The 16,865-nt window shown below is 37.6% G+C and overlaps 1 long non-coding RNA gene across 1 annotated transcript; it reads left to right on the top strand.

The window, feature by feature from the left end:
• The first annotated feature begins 5,083 nt into the window (after positions 1–5,083).
• Positions 5,084–16,441, top strand: LOC131078861 (uncharacterized). The gene is made up of 3 exons (XR_009113862.1): positions 5,084–5,201; positions 5,312–5,493; positions 15,871–16,441. It is a non-coding gene; the product is annotated as an uncharacterized LOC131078861 (long non-coding RNA).
• Positions 16,442–16,865: the final 424 nt, after the last annotated feature.

The following is a 16,865-nucleotide window of genomic DNA, read 5'->3' as shown; positions in this document are numbered from 1 at the left end:
GCAAGTAAGATATAGCCAAGAAGGGACACCCGTGTGCACCACGTAGTTCATGTAGTAGATGCATTTGAATGACAACAAATGTGTCCAAAGTAACTAATAAAGCTTATGTATAATTGGTATTTCATTGCTTAAAAACATCATAGAAAAGAATTGTGAGAATTTGCCAAGATCTAGAGTCCAATTGATAGCAGAAACAAGAGAGAATAAATTTGACAAGAATAAACTGTATTCCTATCAATGATACAAAATACCCAACTGACTGAGTTGATTGAATTGATTGGATTGTTTGAATTGTTACATGCAATGTAAATGAGCCTGCTTATAAAGGCAAGGCCATATGGATATGTGAGCACACAATCATGACATGTGGCTCAATGAGATACAAGGGTAGGTAGGGTTAGGTAGGAGAAATAATAAAATATTTCACAAGAGGTGGATCACCCACCGAAGGTGGAATGTAACAACAAGATACAACCAAAAAAGGTGGAATTTCTCCTACATGCAACATCCCTAAGTGTCTCCTATCCAAAATACTGTGAAAAGCATTATCCTAAGTCAACTTAAGTAAAGTGTAATTATGAGACATAATTTAAGTGCAACTTAGAGAAATGTAGACTCAAGTCAACAATGCAAGATGGGTCCTGACTACGAGGCCATGTTAGGTACCCATGTACAAATGCAAATGCACGCAAAGAAATGCAATCTCTAACAAACGAAGAAAGAGAGAATAACCGAATGGGAAAAAACTCCCCCCAAAAGAGAGATGAAGAGAGACCGTGAAGCCCCCCCTCAATGTAGAATCTCCTGCAAGGATGGTCGAAGATGTTGACCAAAATACCTCCTCGCTATGAAGAAATACAACCAATGTCACATCAAGAATGTAAAATTGTGACAAAACCAAGTACTTGTCAATGAAGATTGACCGATGAATCACTCACTGCAACATGAAAACGATCAAGCATGGAGATAGACAGATGAGCACCAATGGAAGATGTTCTCGATCCAAATACCTTCTCAACTAGAGAATAAAAGTCTCACATGAATATTCATAATCTAAGTACATGAGAATTACATCAAATAGGTCATCAATGACAAAGTACAAGGAGGTGTGACACTTTATAATAGTGCGAGTACAACATTGCTCATGCAAGAGCATACAACATGATGTAGTGCAAATCTGGAAACACGAAGATGATGCCACGAAAGAAACCTTGTAGAATACTGCATATGAAGATGCCTCTGATTGGGATAGTGCCAACAAATATAAAGGAGCAAACTAACCCCCCCCCCCACCTTTGGCTATTGGTTGGAGAATGCTACAAATAGGTATGGTAGACAAGAAATTTTTGTTCCCAATTTTGCTTATTACATGAAAAATTTATTTTTAAAAGATAAAAAAATCTTAATAAAAACATTATTAAATGCCTAAAATTAAAAAACTAATAAAGAAAAATTGATTTTTATTTTTATTTTTTAATTTTGAAAAAAAACTTTATACAATAATAAAGTAAAAAAAAAAAAAAACATTTTTTTTAATATTTTGAATTAAAAAAACTTTATTAAAAATAAAGACAAAAAACACACATGCTTGTTTTTCAATTTTTAGATTTTAAGAAAAACCAAAAAACTTTATTAAATTTTTTTTTTTTAAATTTAAAACATTTATTTTTAAAAAAACATATTTAAATTTTTTTTTGAAAAAGTGCCCCCTGTGGGGCCCACAGCAACACTTATGGAGCCTGTAGGTATACTGCGGGCCACAAGCATACTTGCGGTACCCGCAGGGCCTACGTGTCTGCAGGCTTACCTACAGTACATGCAAGTTTTGCGGGGCCACGAGCCACCTACGACACCTGCAAGCACCTATGGTGCTTGCAAAAAGGTCCCAAAAAATTTTGAAACAAAAAAAAACTAAAAAAAATGCCCCCCCCCAATTTTAAATTAAATTCATTTAAAAGTTTTTTTTTGAAAAAATAATAAAAAATAGAAATAATTAAAAAATATGTTAGACCTGTACCTTGCGTTAGTTCGTCTGTACGACAAGTCTAGGAGGGGAGATTTTTTCAACTCGAAGGGACGAAAGCCAATTTCAATGAATTAATAAGTGATCTCAGGGGTTTTGGGCGTTCTAAACATGATGGCGATGTCGGATTTGACCCAAAGCCTCCAAAATTGCAGATCGTTCTTAGGACAAGTCACCACCCTCTACCTTCAAATGGCTTTAGATTTGGCCTCGGATGTTGGATTTGGACAAAACAAAAGGCAAATTTGACTTTCTTAAACCTCCTCAATCCAATGGTGACCTCAAATTTGACCCAAAAAGCTCCAATAATAACCTGAAATAGAAAGCTCCAAAATGTGAAACCCCAAATAGAATCAAATTTCTCTCAATTGGCAAACCAATGACACTCTAATGACTCTGATACCATGTGAGAATTTGCCAAGATCTAGAGTCCAATTGATAGAACAAACTAGAAAGAATAAATTTGACAAGAATAAACTATATTCCTATCAATGATGCAAAATACCCAACTGAGTGAGTTGATTGGATTGTTTGAATTGTTATATACAATGTAAATGAGTTTGCTTATAAAGGCAAGGTCATATGGATATGTGAGCACACAATCATGACATTTGGCTCAATGAGATACAAGGGTAGGTAGGAGAAATAATAAAATATTCCACAAGAGGTGGATCACCTACCGAAGGTGGAACTTCTCCTACATGCATCATCCCTATGTGCACACTTCCCTAAGTGTCTCATATCAAATACTATGAGATGCATTATCCTAAGTCAACTTAAGTAAAGTGTGATTATGAGACATAATTTACACCGACAAGAATAAGACTTGCTTATCATGTTTTCTTGATCAATGTATTCATACTTGAATGTTTTGCTTGAATAAGAGGTATATGCCAACCTTCTATTTTTGGATAGTCTTCCATTATATGTACATAATGTAGAAAATGAATAATCTCCTATAACAAACATGTATAAGTGTATCCATACTGTCATAGACATATATAATATATGTACATGTGGGTGTAGTGTCATAAATTATAATCGATACAATTCACACCTCATATTTGTGCTCCTAATTTAGCATGTCCTATTTTCATTCCCCTTGGCTTGTTTTGGCCCCTTTTTCTCTGACTTTGATGCCACCTATTACAACCATTGATTGGGCCCCATCCTAGAGTTTTCCTCCACCATTTTCTGATTTGTTGGTCCTATTTTTGGAGGACTGGGGGGTGGTGGCACCTTGGTTCCCCTTAAACATGACCTAATTTAAATTTGGGCAGGCTCTCTCCCTCCCCAATGAATTTTGGTCCCCATGGCTCAACTTGACTGTTGGAGGTTGGCCTAATCGACAATTTACCTAAGGAACCCTATATAAGGATATCCTACCAATCCATTTTATATCTAAGACTCCATTCATAGCATTCATGTATTCATCATCAAGCATTCTCAAGCATTCAAGGTAGCATTTCGTCCCACCATATTCTTCAAGCATCATGGAGCAAAATCACATTAATCTTTGTGTAAGTATGTGTGTTTGATTAGGTCATTCATGTTCATGTATTTTCCATGTTATTACATCCAACACTTGTGATCATATCTAAAGAGCATTGCATCATCAATCTTGTTATCAACCATTGCAGATTTAAAGTATATCTCCTAACATTTACTTTAGTATTTACATTATTTCATTCAAGATTAATTCTTAAACTGGGGTTTGACCTAAGGAAAAATCCTATCTATAACCCCTTTACCTCCCTTTTTGTGTGCAAAGAATTGACTTAGGATCTATGGCTATTTAAGATTTCGATAGAGTTGACGATGATGAATAGGTTCAGATTTCGATGGAGTGAAAAGTGAAGGATCAGGGTGACCTAGCATCCCAATCTTGAGATTTTTGCTTGAGCTTTCGATAGTGAATTCAGTGCATCTCCCTAATATGGAAAAGATCCCACTCGCATGTCTTAGAATTATAAGACCACGATGACCTACCATCCCGATCTTGATAATTCAGCCCAAACTTTTAGGAATAGGTTTTGATCTTATTCTTTTGCTTAGATCCTTGTCTATGGCTCTGTTTGATATTTGTATCAGTATGTTATTATTATTTCACTTCAATTGTCCACTATTTTACCCCAACTTCACAATTTACATCCAACTTCAACTCGAAAAAGGGGAGACAAACAAAACAAGTGAATTTAATAAGTATTTCAACCCTTTTCCTAATTGAATTGTGGCTAGATCTATTGAATTCACCTCCCTTTTTAATGTAATGGTCCTTTAGGTAAGATTAGTGGTCTATGATCTTAATTGGTCAAACCCTAAATTTTACCAACATTGCAATGGACATATGCTTCAATCACGCATACCCATATGAATATGTATTATGTACATGAATGATGACATGAACACACATATGTATATGTATATGTAGATGTATATGTATATGTAGATGTAGATGTATATGTATACGCATATGCATATGTGCATGTACATCTATATCATGTAATGTTTCTTTCACATGTATTTGAAATGCATAATATGATTGCATGTAAACTTATACGTATATATGTATGTGTATGTTATAATATACACATACATACATGCATGTAGAGTATACAAATGCAAGAGATTATTAATTTTGTGCTATCATCTTTAAGACAATAAAAGGATATCATATGGTTTGATATCTTGTAATATGTAGTATGAAGTATTAAAGTTTATAGTCTCAGCTTATTCAAGGGCACGATAGCTAAGGTATTGTATGTGCTTTTCAAACATTATCATTGAAATTCCATCGAGCCTTAAGACATCGGCTAGCAATGTTATAATTTCTATTTAGAATGTTCAGAGGGGTGATTAGCCAACTCGAAGGTAAACAAAACTGATTCTTTCTAGCACAATAAAAAAGAGTTGATATTCTTAGACAAGTAAGGTGATGCCGAGTCACTAGCCAACATGGAAGGTTGCCAAAAATCATATAGTTGTTTCTTAATGAGGATAAATGCCTCTTTTCAGCAGAAAAAAAAATGACTATTTCTTCTATAACCCTTTTAAAAAATGGGACATCTTATAGGGAAAGGAGAATCTGAAAACTACAATTGGGTTTCAAGGTTCATGTTGTGTGGAGAGGTTCTCGGCCTTCTAACGTGGAGGAGCATGTTCTGCCTCCTCCGTGTAGGTAAGCCCTCTATTTCTTTCTCCCTGTCGTTGAATTTATCATTTTTCATTTATTTTTCTTGTCATTTGTTATTTTTCCTATGTGTGGGGGATTTCTGTGTGGGCTTCCAGATGCTAGTCTTTGATGGCAAGCGAGCCAAATGGTGGCCCTCCTGCCGAGGGCATGGATTCCGCCAGATCTTTTAAATATGCTCTCCATGATCCTGACTCCTCGTTGATTTTAGACACCGCCAAATTCTAAACTAGGGCATCAAAAGCTTTCACAGGTATTGATGGGGTCAAAGGCGGAGAAGGTAAGCACCTTAACCCCTCTACTTTTACCCTCTCTGTGGCTTGTAGTTTTGAAATGCTTAATGCAATTAGCTCTTTAAAAGATAGACTTAAAGATATTGCAATTTTCTTAGTGGCCACGAACATAACAAACTGTCTGGCTTGCAAGTTTACGGATGAATGGTTAAAAAATGTTTGGATTAAAAAACTTGGTCTTCATTTTTCTTTTTGCCGCATGATTCAGAAGGGGTTGTTTATAATTTTATTTAGAGATTCTAAATCACAGGAACAAACTGTTAATAAATAATTATGGTCGATTGGCAAATGCGCATTTAGGGCTATTAAATGGTCTCCTAATGCGGTTAATGATGAAATCCTCACCCTTCCTGCCCTAGATAAGTAGTTATTAAGAATCTCCCCCCTCTGTTTTGGAATTTGACTCCTCAATTGCTTGAACTTGTGGGCAGGGTCATTAGGGTTGATAATTCCCACTCACTGGTTCCCCATCTTGATGCTCAAGTTCTCATAACCCTAGACTTGGGGAAAGATATACCTAAATCTATGGAAATAATGGTGGACAATGATCCTGTGTAGTGCCTTATTGAGGTTTTAGGCGATAATGCCTTCTTTCTTTGTAGGCGTGAAGGGAATGTTTGAATGAATTGCCCTATTCTTGATAAATGCAGACCGAACCCTACATCTAAAGGCACCTCAGATGGGGGTACCAATAATGCCACTCTTGTTGATCCTAGGGCTTCGCATACCCCTATCATTGATAAGTTAAATACTCTAAAAAATGTCCTTTCAAAGGCTATTCACAAACCCTCTGACATTCTGCTTTCCTTTGATGAGGCTGGGACTTTTGGGAGTTTTAACGCTGATCCTTCCCTGCACTCGACTATTGATATCTCTCTTTCTCAGATGAGGAATGGCAAGAATAACCCTTCTCCTCCTCCTCTTAAGGTTGGCAAGGTTAGGAAGGAAAAATGCTCAACAACTTGCTCTCGATAAATTAAGAAACTCTGTTAACCCTATGGTTGTTGATAACATGACAAACCATCTACCCATGGTTACTTCTTCTAATAATAAACACTCCCTTTTTAAATATATGATCAAGGGTATTGAGAAAAAAACCATTGCTAATGATAAAATGGATGAGGATTATGGTAATGATAATCTTAAGGAAAAAACTAATTCTATTTGTGTCAATGATCAAATTGCTAGTCAAAATTTTCCTAATAATAAGAATAGCCATGATGAAGGTAATTTACCCCCTGTTTCTGAATCTCACCCCATTGTTTGTGATCTTGATGTTGCTATTATTGAGGTTATCAAAGCGAAGCCCAATGTTAGCAATCAAACCTTTAGTACTTCCCAAGCTCAAGCCGCTTCCAAATATGACCTTACTAGGACTAATCCACTATTTGAGGACTCTGATGGGGATCAATTATCCTTTTTCGGGGACTTAGTCATCACTGAGGAGCATTCGGATGAACAACATCTTCCTAAGTCCATGGATAGTGTAGATGGATATATCTTAAGTACTGGTGGAGAGGTCACTTTCACCAAGGTAAGAAGAAAGAGGGGAAGGCCTTTGGGCAAGAAGAAGGTCTCTCCTCTCCCAAAGAGAAAATATAACATAGATGAACTTCCCAAATGACTCAACAACTTTAAAGTTGTCAAAGACCCCTCTACATAATGTGTGTTATGGATTTGAAACTCATCTCTTGGAACATTAGGAGACTAGAGTCCCTTGACATGAAACGTATTTTTAGAAGGTTTCTCAACCGACATAAGAATCTGGACATTCTTCTTTTGCAAGAAGTGAAAGCCTCAAAATTTTTGCTAGATGTTGACCTCGGGTTCATCTGGAAGGACACTTTACATTTTGTCACTAATCATAATAAGGGAAGAGGAGGTGTTGCTATTATGGTGAGTAGGAAATGAGCATCTAATATTGTTGATAGTGGCTCTTCCCTTTGTAATAGAATTTCTTGGGTTATCTTAGAGATGGAAGGATCTAAAGTGGGCATATGCTCTATTTATGCCCCTAATGATTATAGAGGTAGGATTGATCTTTGGAATTGGACATGACTTGCCTACCTGACATCCCATGGATACTAGGTGGGTATTTTAATATGATTGATAATTCGGAGGAAAAAAGCGATGGTCTGAATATGGAATGGAAAAGTGGACAAAAACTCTATTGGGACAAGATGAAATCTAAGGTACACCTCTTTGATCCGTTGGAAGGGAGAAAAAAAAGACTATAATAACATTTGGTTCACTTGGTGCAATGCTCAACAAGGAACAACAATAATCTATTATAGATTAGATTGCTTCTACGTCAATACTTCTACTTGTTCATTCAATCAGGATGCTACAGGGAGCACTGTCAGAGTAATCCCATTTCCCCTCTCTAATCATCATCCCATTATGGATCTGTTAGTGAACGGATTTGTCTTTTCTTAACATGATCAATTTTAAACTCTGTCGCCTTCTTTTAAAGACAAGTGTTTCACTAAACAGTTGGGTAAGTGTTGTATAAACCACTTCCCTCTGAATTTTTCGTAGGTACAGCTCCCTATTTCAGTTATTCAAGGAATGAATTTAATTAATTTAATTTGAGTAGTAGCTTTTAACCCAAAAGCATGTAAGGCTGCCTACCTCATTCTTGGATGAGAGGCCAATATTTCACACATGTTTCTAAAAAGAAGAAAACAATGTTTCCTATCTTTTCAATACAAGAGATGAAAGTAACTGAATCAAAGTTCAATACACCATTTCCACAGGTTTAATAAAGAATGAACGGATTAAAGAAACCAAATCTGTTCTCAAACACGAATCTTTTCTAAAAGAAAACAAACACTCAAAGGAAGGAATATCAGAAGAATAGTAATTTTCTGCAATGGAAAGATCGTTACTATTATTTGATTAGATAAGCATATGCAAAGATATGTGTCTACACAGATTCAAAACCCACAGATTTTCCTTCTCCCAAGAACAATATGATCTTTGTATATATATATATTCTTATGTGACAAAGGCACGATAATACATGTATAAATCTTTTTCCATTCCAGATTTAGCAGTCTGATTCTTCCTTCTACAAAACAGAAAATTCACAAAACAGAGGGAAAAACAAAAACTAACCAAAATTGGTCACCAAATCTAACCCCTATTCTATCTGTCTTTCCTTAATTTATAGTTTTTAGAACAGGGGAGGTCTCCCTGAAAACTCGACCTCCCCCAAAACAGTTATGAAACCAACAAGATGTATTATGGGACAGATAACCTGAAGTCTTTGCATAAACATGAGAAATTACAAAAATAAAGGAAACCGGGCATGAACCAATGCATTATGTCGCTTTTCCATCATCATCATCCTCTCCACTTTCACGGGCGTCATGGGCGGTTGTGAGTTCTTGAATAATAGATTGGTTCGGTACTTTCATCGCGTTGAGCTTTGCCTTCGCTGCCTCCTTATTCCACCGGTGCTTCACCATCTTTTCGACATGTTTCAGCAACTGATCATTTCCAATAAAAGTCATGGACTCAATCCTAGCCACCCTTGTTATATCTTCTGAGGTGAAATTACCCTTGGCCTTGATTTTCTCCATGTTTATCTGGAAAGCCCTGATTGCATCTTGTGTGTTCAACCCGCAAATTCCCAACTGCCAATCATGGTCAAGGTTAACCACCTTGTTATCTTTAACTATACTACATTGGAGATCTTGGAGCTTGTAAACAGAGGTCTTAGCGTTGGAGATCACAGACTTGAAGGTAAGCACTTGCCACATTATGGTTTTCTTCAGCACAAAGAGCTGACATTCATCCGCTACCAGTTTGATTGAGTGTTCCATCAAAAACCTGGCAACTCCATATTCTTCTATTTTGGCAAACAAGGGCAAGATATTCTGCCATTTGTGTTCCTCCTTCTCCCAAGGTACAAACTGATTTTGAACTTCGGCGATAAGACTCTGTATCTCATCACATAACCTCCGGGAGTCGGTGATGTACTTCTCCCCATCCTTGATTATTCCCTCAATCCATTTCTCCACGGCTTCTACAATACTCTTGGCCTGTTGAACTTGGCTCATTAACTTTTTATTTTTTGGTGAAGTTGGGTCGAAGTTCTCTATAGCATGAGATATTGGGAGTGCCCCAAAGCAACCAATATTGTTGATGAACTGGGCAAGAACATTTATGTGTCGCTTTAGCTCTCTCTTTTCTCGCCCATCTTTCTCCGATCTGGTGAGCATTTTCTTTGTCGATACCTGGAAGAAATGATTGTCTGTGTCTCTACTCATATTTCCTAGTTCCACCTTCGTGATCTCGAAATCATCGGGGCTAGCCTCCTTGTTTTCGTCATTGGGTTTGTACGAGGCAATTTCAGCAACCCATTTTCCAGTTCCCTCATCATTGTTTAGGCGGGAGGCGGTCTTGAACCTTTTCGGCTTAGGACTCTTCTCTGTGTACTTAACGACCATTTCCTAAATCGGAATAGTCACGGGAAAAAAACTCCGCTTTTTGTTCACCGAAGTGGTCAACCACTTAGGGGTTGCACTGGAGCTGGTTGTTCCTTCGATTGCTTTGGAAGGTGGCATCATAGCCATAGTCACCGTATGAGAATCCAGGGCATTAGCAACATCGCTATCCAAGTCTTCAACTTCAAATATCTGGGCATCGAGAATCGTATTTTTCACCCCTGTATCCTTTGCTTGATCCATCTTTCTTTGAGCAACACTTCGGGACCGGGTATGCCAAGGAGTACAGAAATCCAAAGCTGAATTAGACCTATGTCTAAGCTGGGGCAGCTTGTTATCCTTACCTGCACGAACAAGCATAGAAGCATTGCTAGAAAGACACTTTGGTGAACGTAGAGGGTCCTTATTACTTCTCGCAGAATTAGACTCAACGCCTAATTTCGTTGCTTTCTTATTGGCCACCCACGCCGCGGTCCTTTCCAAAACTCCTTTGGTCCTTAACTGTATATCATCTTTCTCTTCCTCATCCTAGTCAATTGGAGGCATTTCAATTTCTGCACGGGCTAAGTATCCTGGTTCGAAAAGCTCTAGATAGTCCTCTTTGAGCCCCTTAGTATCCAACTTTATCTGCAATGAAATGACTTGTTCTAACACCAACCTCATGTTTCCCCTTTTGAACACCTCGAGTTCATTAGTACAATCTTCCTAGAAATCCTCTAGTTGAGGCATTGGGAGGTATGGCATTAGACCAAGACTTCGGGAAAAACCCTTATTATCGAAACCTTTCCTTTTAGGATATAGGGAAAAATTGAAATTCTTGAGATTTGCTCCAATGCTCAAAGCGTCGGACATCGAACTGTAGGACAACACGCCCAATTGGATGGGAAAATGACCCTCCCATTTATCCCTAGGTTGTGCCTTTTTTATTACAGAGGTCAGTTGTCTACATATCTCCGCCAGAACAAAGCAATCAGAACAAAAGTGAGGGAGCTTGAAGGGCTCCTCTTCAAAGCCGCCTACCCTTGTGTAACAGAAGCGTGGAAACTAAATATAAAAACTACCAAACCTCTTTATCGATGTCTGTGCATCCTCAGAGATTTTTTGGCTTTCATATTCTTCAATTCATGAAACAAGTCACCCAGAAAAGCATTGTGCACCCTTCTGAAATCCTATAAGGCCTTATCCTTTTGCAGCATGGGATAGAACTCATATATGGAAACATCCTCCTCAGTGAGCTGTTTCGGTATTCCAACCAACTCCTTAACACACGCCAAACAATACAAGAGATACAAAGACATAAAGAAGTTATGTTTGAACTGTTTAGCCATACTCAGTTATTCTCTCATTGAATCAGCAATCAATTCAGCCCAATCCAAATACTGCTTTCCTTCCAAAACCAGCTACACGTAGCAATAAATCCAGTCGTCGAAGCTATAAGCTTCAGCGGATCCTCTGGCCCAGTGCAACAAAAGCGTAACATCATGAATGTGAGGCAACATGTGATTCTTATTAGGATTCTTGGGTAACCTGGAACCACCTCTTTGAGGAACCTTCAACCAGAATTTTGCTACATTGTTACAGTGTCCGGTTCTGTCCGTGTTGAACTTGGTGATTGACCGAGCAAGGGAAAAGTTGGAGAATTGGTAATCAGGTATCTTGAAGACTGAGGAAATTACTTCACTATTTATGGCAAGAAGGGTTTCACCATTGTCTCTCCTAATGGTCTCAGACATTGGGTCGTATCTAGCGATACATTCCCGAATCAATTCTGAGCAAGGAATGGCTGGGGGAAAAGTTGTCGCTTCTATGAGACCGCTACTCAAAATCTCCACACCAAAAGATTTGTCAATTCCCTTGAACACCCTCTCTTTCAACACCTCAAGATTTTCCCCTTTTAGGTTGGTATCGCTAACTATGGGCTCAGTGTATGCCAAGCTAAAAACATTCCCAAACAAATGTAGTGTGGACTTCATAATTCAAAGCAATAAGCCTAAACCGGTTGCAGCAAAACTTTCTATGAGAGAGAAAATGCAAGCAAAAACTACTGGAGAGAACAAGAAAAGGACTCACCTTCACAGTTGAACAACCAGACGACGACTAGCAGCAAACGAGACTCCTATCCAGGAAAAACAAAAACGCAGCAGCGAGGAACAAATGCAGAGCACTAATAATCCTTCATACCTTATTAGTGAGGGCAATGATACGGAAACATCAAATGCAATAATTCCAATTTTCAGTCTGAGTGTGTTAAGTTTGTGGATTGGACATCGCACGCATGCATTGAATGCATGGCGGCATTTTTGATGTAACTGCCAGTTCCCGAAATGATTACTTACTTCGAAAAGCCAGGAATCGACGTCACTTGAAACATGGTTCAGCTTCCACATATTTGGTAATGAATGCACCATCAAATCATTAAAACCCGCGAGACCCACCAACTTCGCACACATATGAACATCCTGAACAAACTTCATGGGCGTTCAAGTAGTTCAAGATGTACGTCGTGCTCAAGGAAAATCTTGCCGAGAAAACTAATTATACCAAGCTGCTGACCATTTGTGCTATATTGAACATGTTGAACACGTTTGAACCTCTTGAACTTGGTTCAATGAGTTCAAAACCCGGAGAGAAATAAAGTAACATATTGTCTAACAAGAAACTTTTAGAGAGCCGCTGCAAGATACTTAAAGAAAATATTAGTATGAAAGACTTCCCTGAACACCTAGGAACCTATGGAACCTAAATGAACCCATTGAACTCGGTTCAAGATGGTTCAACATGTTCACAGATTTCAACTAATTACTAAAACTCGACATTTGTGACTGAAAGAGGATTTACAGACGTACTAAGGACTTGAACTGAGGTGTCACCAGAAAGATAAGGACTCTGAATGGAAGTTTTACAGGATGACTTGCTCTTGTCATGAGGAATAAATGACGCAGTAATAGGATCATATTTCTATAAATTATCTTGTGGTCCCTCCTAGTAGGAAACCAAATAACTTTATGCTCAACATTAAGATGTTGCAAAACCAAGATATCAAGAATGCTTTATATATTATCAGGCAAATTAATAAGTGGAGCCAACATATATCCTCAGCTATTTTCAATTGGAACGAGAATGTTGGAAGTTTGAGAACCCTTTGTCAAACTTTGGGCACCAAACTTGCCAAAGATGGAAGAGGAGAAGAGAGCGAGCTCACAGACAAACTTCTCACCCAGGAAGCTCTGACTTAGGAAGATCCCCACAATATTGATTTGTCATTGGAAATCTCCCATACCCGAGATAAGTTCAAAAATATTCAGCATAAGAAATCTCAAGGAGCCAAAGTCAAGACCATAATTAACGGGATGCAATTCGGTGATGAGGGCTAAAAATTATTCTTTAGTATGCTCAGACAAAAAGAGTTTAAGGAGAAAGTGGATACAATTTTGGGATGATGGTATTGAGTTGATAGACATTGAAGATATTAAGAAGGCCTTTCTCTTCTACTATGAAAATATTTTCACTTCAGATTGTGACTCTGCTCTTAACAAGGTTGCTCTTGATCAATGCAAAGCACTCATCCCTAAGAAGATTACTAATACAAACACATATATGCTTAGTAAACCTTTCACTCTTAAGGAGATCAAGGATGTCATTAATAGTATTAGCAATGACAAAGCTCACAGACCGGATGGGCTTCCTACTGAATTCTACAAAGTGAACATTGATTGGATTGCTGAAGACTTGCTTCAGGTATACCTTGAAGCTATGGAAATTGTGACATTGGGTGTTGAGATTAACAGAGGAGTCATCAAGCTGATTCCAAAAGATGGGGACAAATTCCTCATCAAGAATGGGAGGCCTATTACTCTCCTTAATGTTTCCTATAAGATTTTAGCCAAAATGTTGGCTCTTATACTAGAAGGAATTCTTCCATATTTAGTTAACAATACTCAGACAGGCTTTATCAAAGGGAAATATATTCTTGAAAATCTTATTACTAGTGGGGAGACCATGAATTGGGCCGAGGACACCAAACAAAATCTTGTCATGTTTCTTATTTATTTTGAGAAGGCCTATGATCGAGTGGAATGGGGCTTTCTGCTTATGATGCTGGAGTCATTTGGTTTCCCTAAAGAATTTTGTCATATGGTGTTCGTGTTGCTTAAAGATGCTTCAGATCAAGTGGAGATAAATGGATCTCATTCTCAAACTACATCCTTTAGCAGGTCCATCAGGCAAGGTTGCCCCTTGGCCCCGACTCTCTTTGTAATTGCTATCGATGCTATCTCTTATATTCTCAGAGACTCATCCCTTTCCCCAAGGGTGAAAGGAATTACCCTGCCCAACAATATGGACTTGGTGAATGTCCAATTTGCGGATGACACAACTTTTTTCCTTCACTTAGAGAAGGTTAATTTTGCTTCCCTATTGTGTAAATTACAAACATTTTGTGATGCATCAGAGGCCAAGATCTTTGCCCCCAAATCCATACTGTTGGGGTGGGATAAATCCCCCCTAGTTATCCAAGTTTGAATTTCAATGGAGTGGACCCTCGAAGTAGGTCAGATATTTGGGTATTCCATTTGTAGTTAACCCTTTCCTGAGAAAGATGTGGATTGGATCAAAGGCAAGTTGGATGGAAAACTTAATAAATGGAATAACCTTTTCCTCTCTTCTTACAGTTTGTATTATGCTTCAGTTTTGATGTTCAGTAATTATCAAGTTAATGAAATTCAAAAGGCCATCGGGAACTTTCTCTGGTTTGACGGTAGAGGGAAAAGAAAATGACACTCAGTCAAATGGAATTGGTGTTGTTTGGAGAAGGGCATGGGTGGTCTTGGGTTGAAGGATTTGAAGCTTCAAGGCATTTCTCTAGCTGTTAAATGGATCTTTCAGGCCCTGGAAGATGAAGAACCGTGGAAGATCCTTGTTAGGAATAATATTAATCTATCAATTCCTAAGCAAGCCAAAGCTTGGAAGATGCTCCCCTTTGATGACTTGGTCGTCGATAAATTTCCTATCTCCCCAGCTGGGTCCTCTGTGTTTAAGTGTATTTGGAAAGCCTGGGAATTTATTAGACACCTGATTGCTAACAATGGGATTATTGGCAAAGATAATACTATATGTGGTGAGAAATCTATCTAGTGAAACCTATGCATAAAGATAAGCCCTTGGCTCCTATTCAAGGATGCTCTGCAAGGAATTGGGCTCATAAAGGCATTAGAACCTTTAATGATATTATCAACAATGGTGCACTGATTCCCTGGTGTCTCCTTAAGCAGAGATTCTAGATTCGCTCCTCCAACTAGAGGACTTATGCCATGATTAGAGATGCTTGTCTTAGAGTGGACCTATCCAGGCCATGTGTGTTGAGGGTGGACAGGTTTTCCACATACACATGGGTGAATGGGTCACCCCTAAGTAAGATTAATGCTAAGATGATTCACAATTCTCTATTATCTAATGATGATCTTATTCTTTATTTGAATTCTATTTGAAATCTACAATATACTAATGCTGATTGACATAAATTATTTTCCTTCCATTAGCATTCTATTATTACTCCTAGATATAAATGCTTTAAATGGTTGATTATTCTTCATAGATTGCCTATTAAAGATCATAAGAGAGATGTTACTATTTGTGACCTTTGCAGAATTCCTGAAAATACCATACACATCTTTTTTAATTGCCTCTTTGCTAAAGAGGTTTGGAGTATGTTTGGCATTAACTTTGATAATGGTTTATCTCGCTATGATGTTCTTAATGGATTTATCAAAGGCATGAAAAGAGATGTTAATTATTTCTAGTCTATTTTATCTTGTGAAATTCCATGGATCATTTGGAAGTCTCATAATGAGGCTAAATTTTAGAATAGGGATATAGTGCTTATTGAGACTCATATTTTACAATGCTGGCATGCAGGATACGCTTGTGATGAGGCTTGCAGTGGAGAAATTTGAAAGATTCATTGAAGAAGGATCAGTACAAGTCTACCTCCCACAACTTTCTCATGGATACACCTAGACCAAATTCAACAATGAACGATCTCCCTTTGTGAGTGCACTTGAAGCATGCATGAAGGAGATCAATGAAAGTAGGCAATTGGAGCAGCAACACCGAGCCTAGGTGGATGTACCCTTCATAATCCAGGAGACCAGAATTGCTATTTGGATGGAGGGTCCAATGGGACGGACCTCATGGATAGACACTTAAGAATACTTTCGTGTCTAGTCATTCTCAGTTTTTTTTTGTATACTTCACTATGTAGCAGTCTTACACGATGGTCTTGATACAACATACTTATCAGTTTGGTTATTTTGTATAGACTATTATGCACATTGTAAAAAGCTTTAGTATGTGGATTTAGTAGGGTGATCAAGGGTAAATTCGAGTCATGATTATTGCTGCCTTAGTTACAGTCTGAACTCATTTGGTTTTCTCTATGTACATTGTTCAGAAGAAAACAAAAAGGTTATCATTTTTTGTTTAGAAATCAAAAGCTTGGCATATATTCAGATCCTTGTTGAGATGAAAAGTACGAGGATTCATTCAATCTAAGAGTAGGAAAATTGAGGTTAAAAAGGCTGCATTGTAGAATCAACGTATTGATTAAATTTTGAAAGCACTATTGGCTCTCACAATTAGGCTTCAATCTTTAATTCCAAGTAGGAACCTTTTCTTCTTGCTCATACTATACTTCTTAATAAAGCTTAGTTTAAGTAAATAAAATGTGGATTTATTATGGATAAAAAACATTAAAGAAAGTAGTTAGGTTTTATGTAAATGAAGACTTGTAGGAAAAACTTATGAATTATAGAATAACACATAAAATCATAGCACGATTATAATTACAATTCTTCATTAAAAAATGAAAAATAAAAGTAAATCCAATGTATAAGGAACCTATAATAGCCATA

Source organism: Cryptomeria japonica, chromosome 2 (assembly GCF_030272615.1).
Source record: "Cryptomeria japonica chromosome 2, Sugi_1.0, whole genome shotgun sequence".
Lineage (NCBI taxonomy): Eukaryota > Viridiplantae > Streptophyta > Pinopsida > Cupressales > Cupressaceae > Cryptomeria > Cryptomeria japonica.
This window is presented reverse-complemented; position numbering and strand designations above follow the sequence as displayed.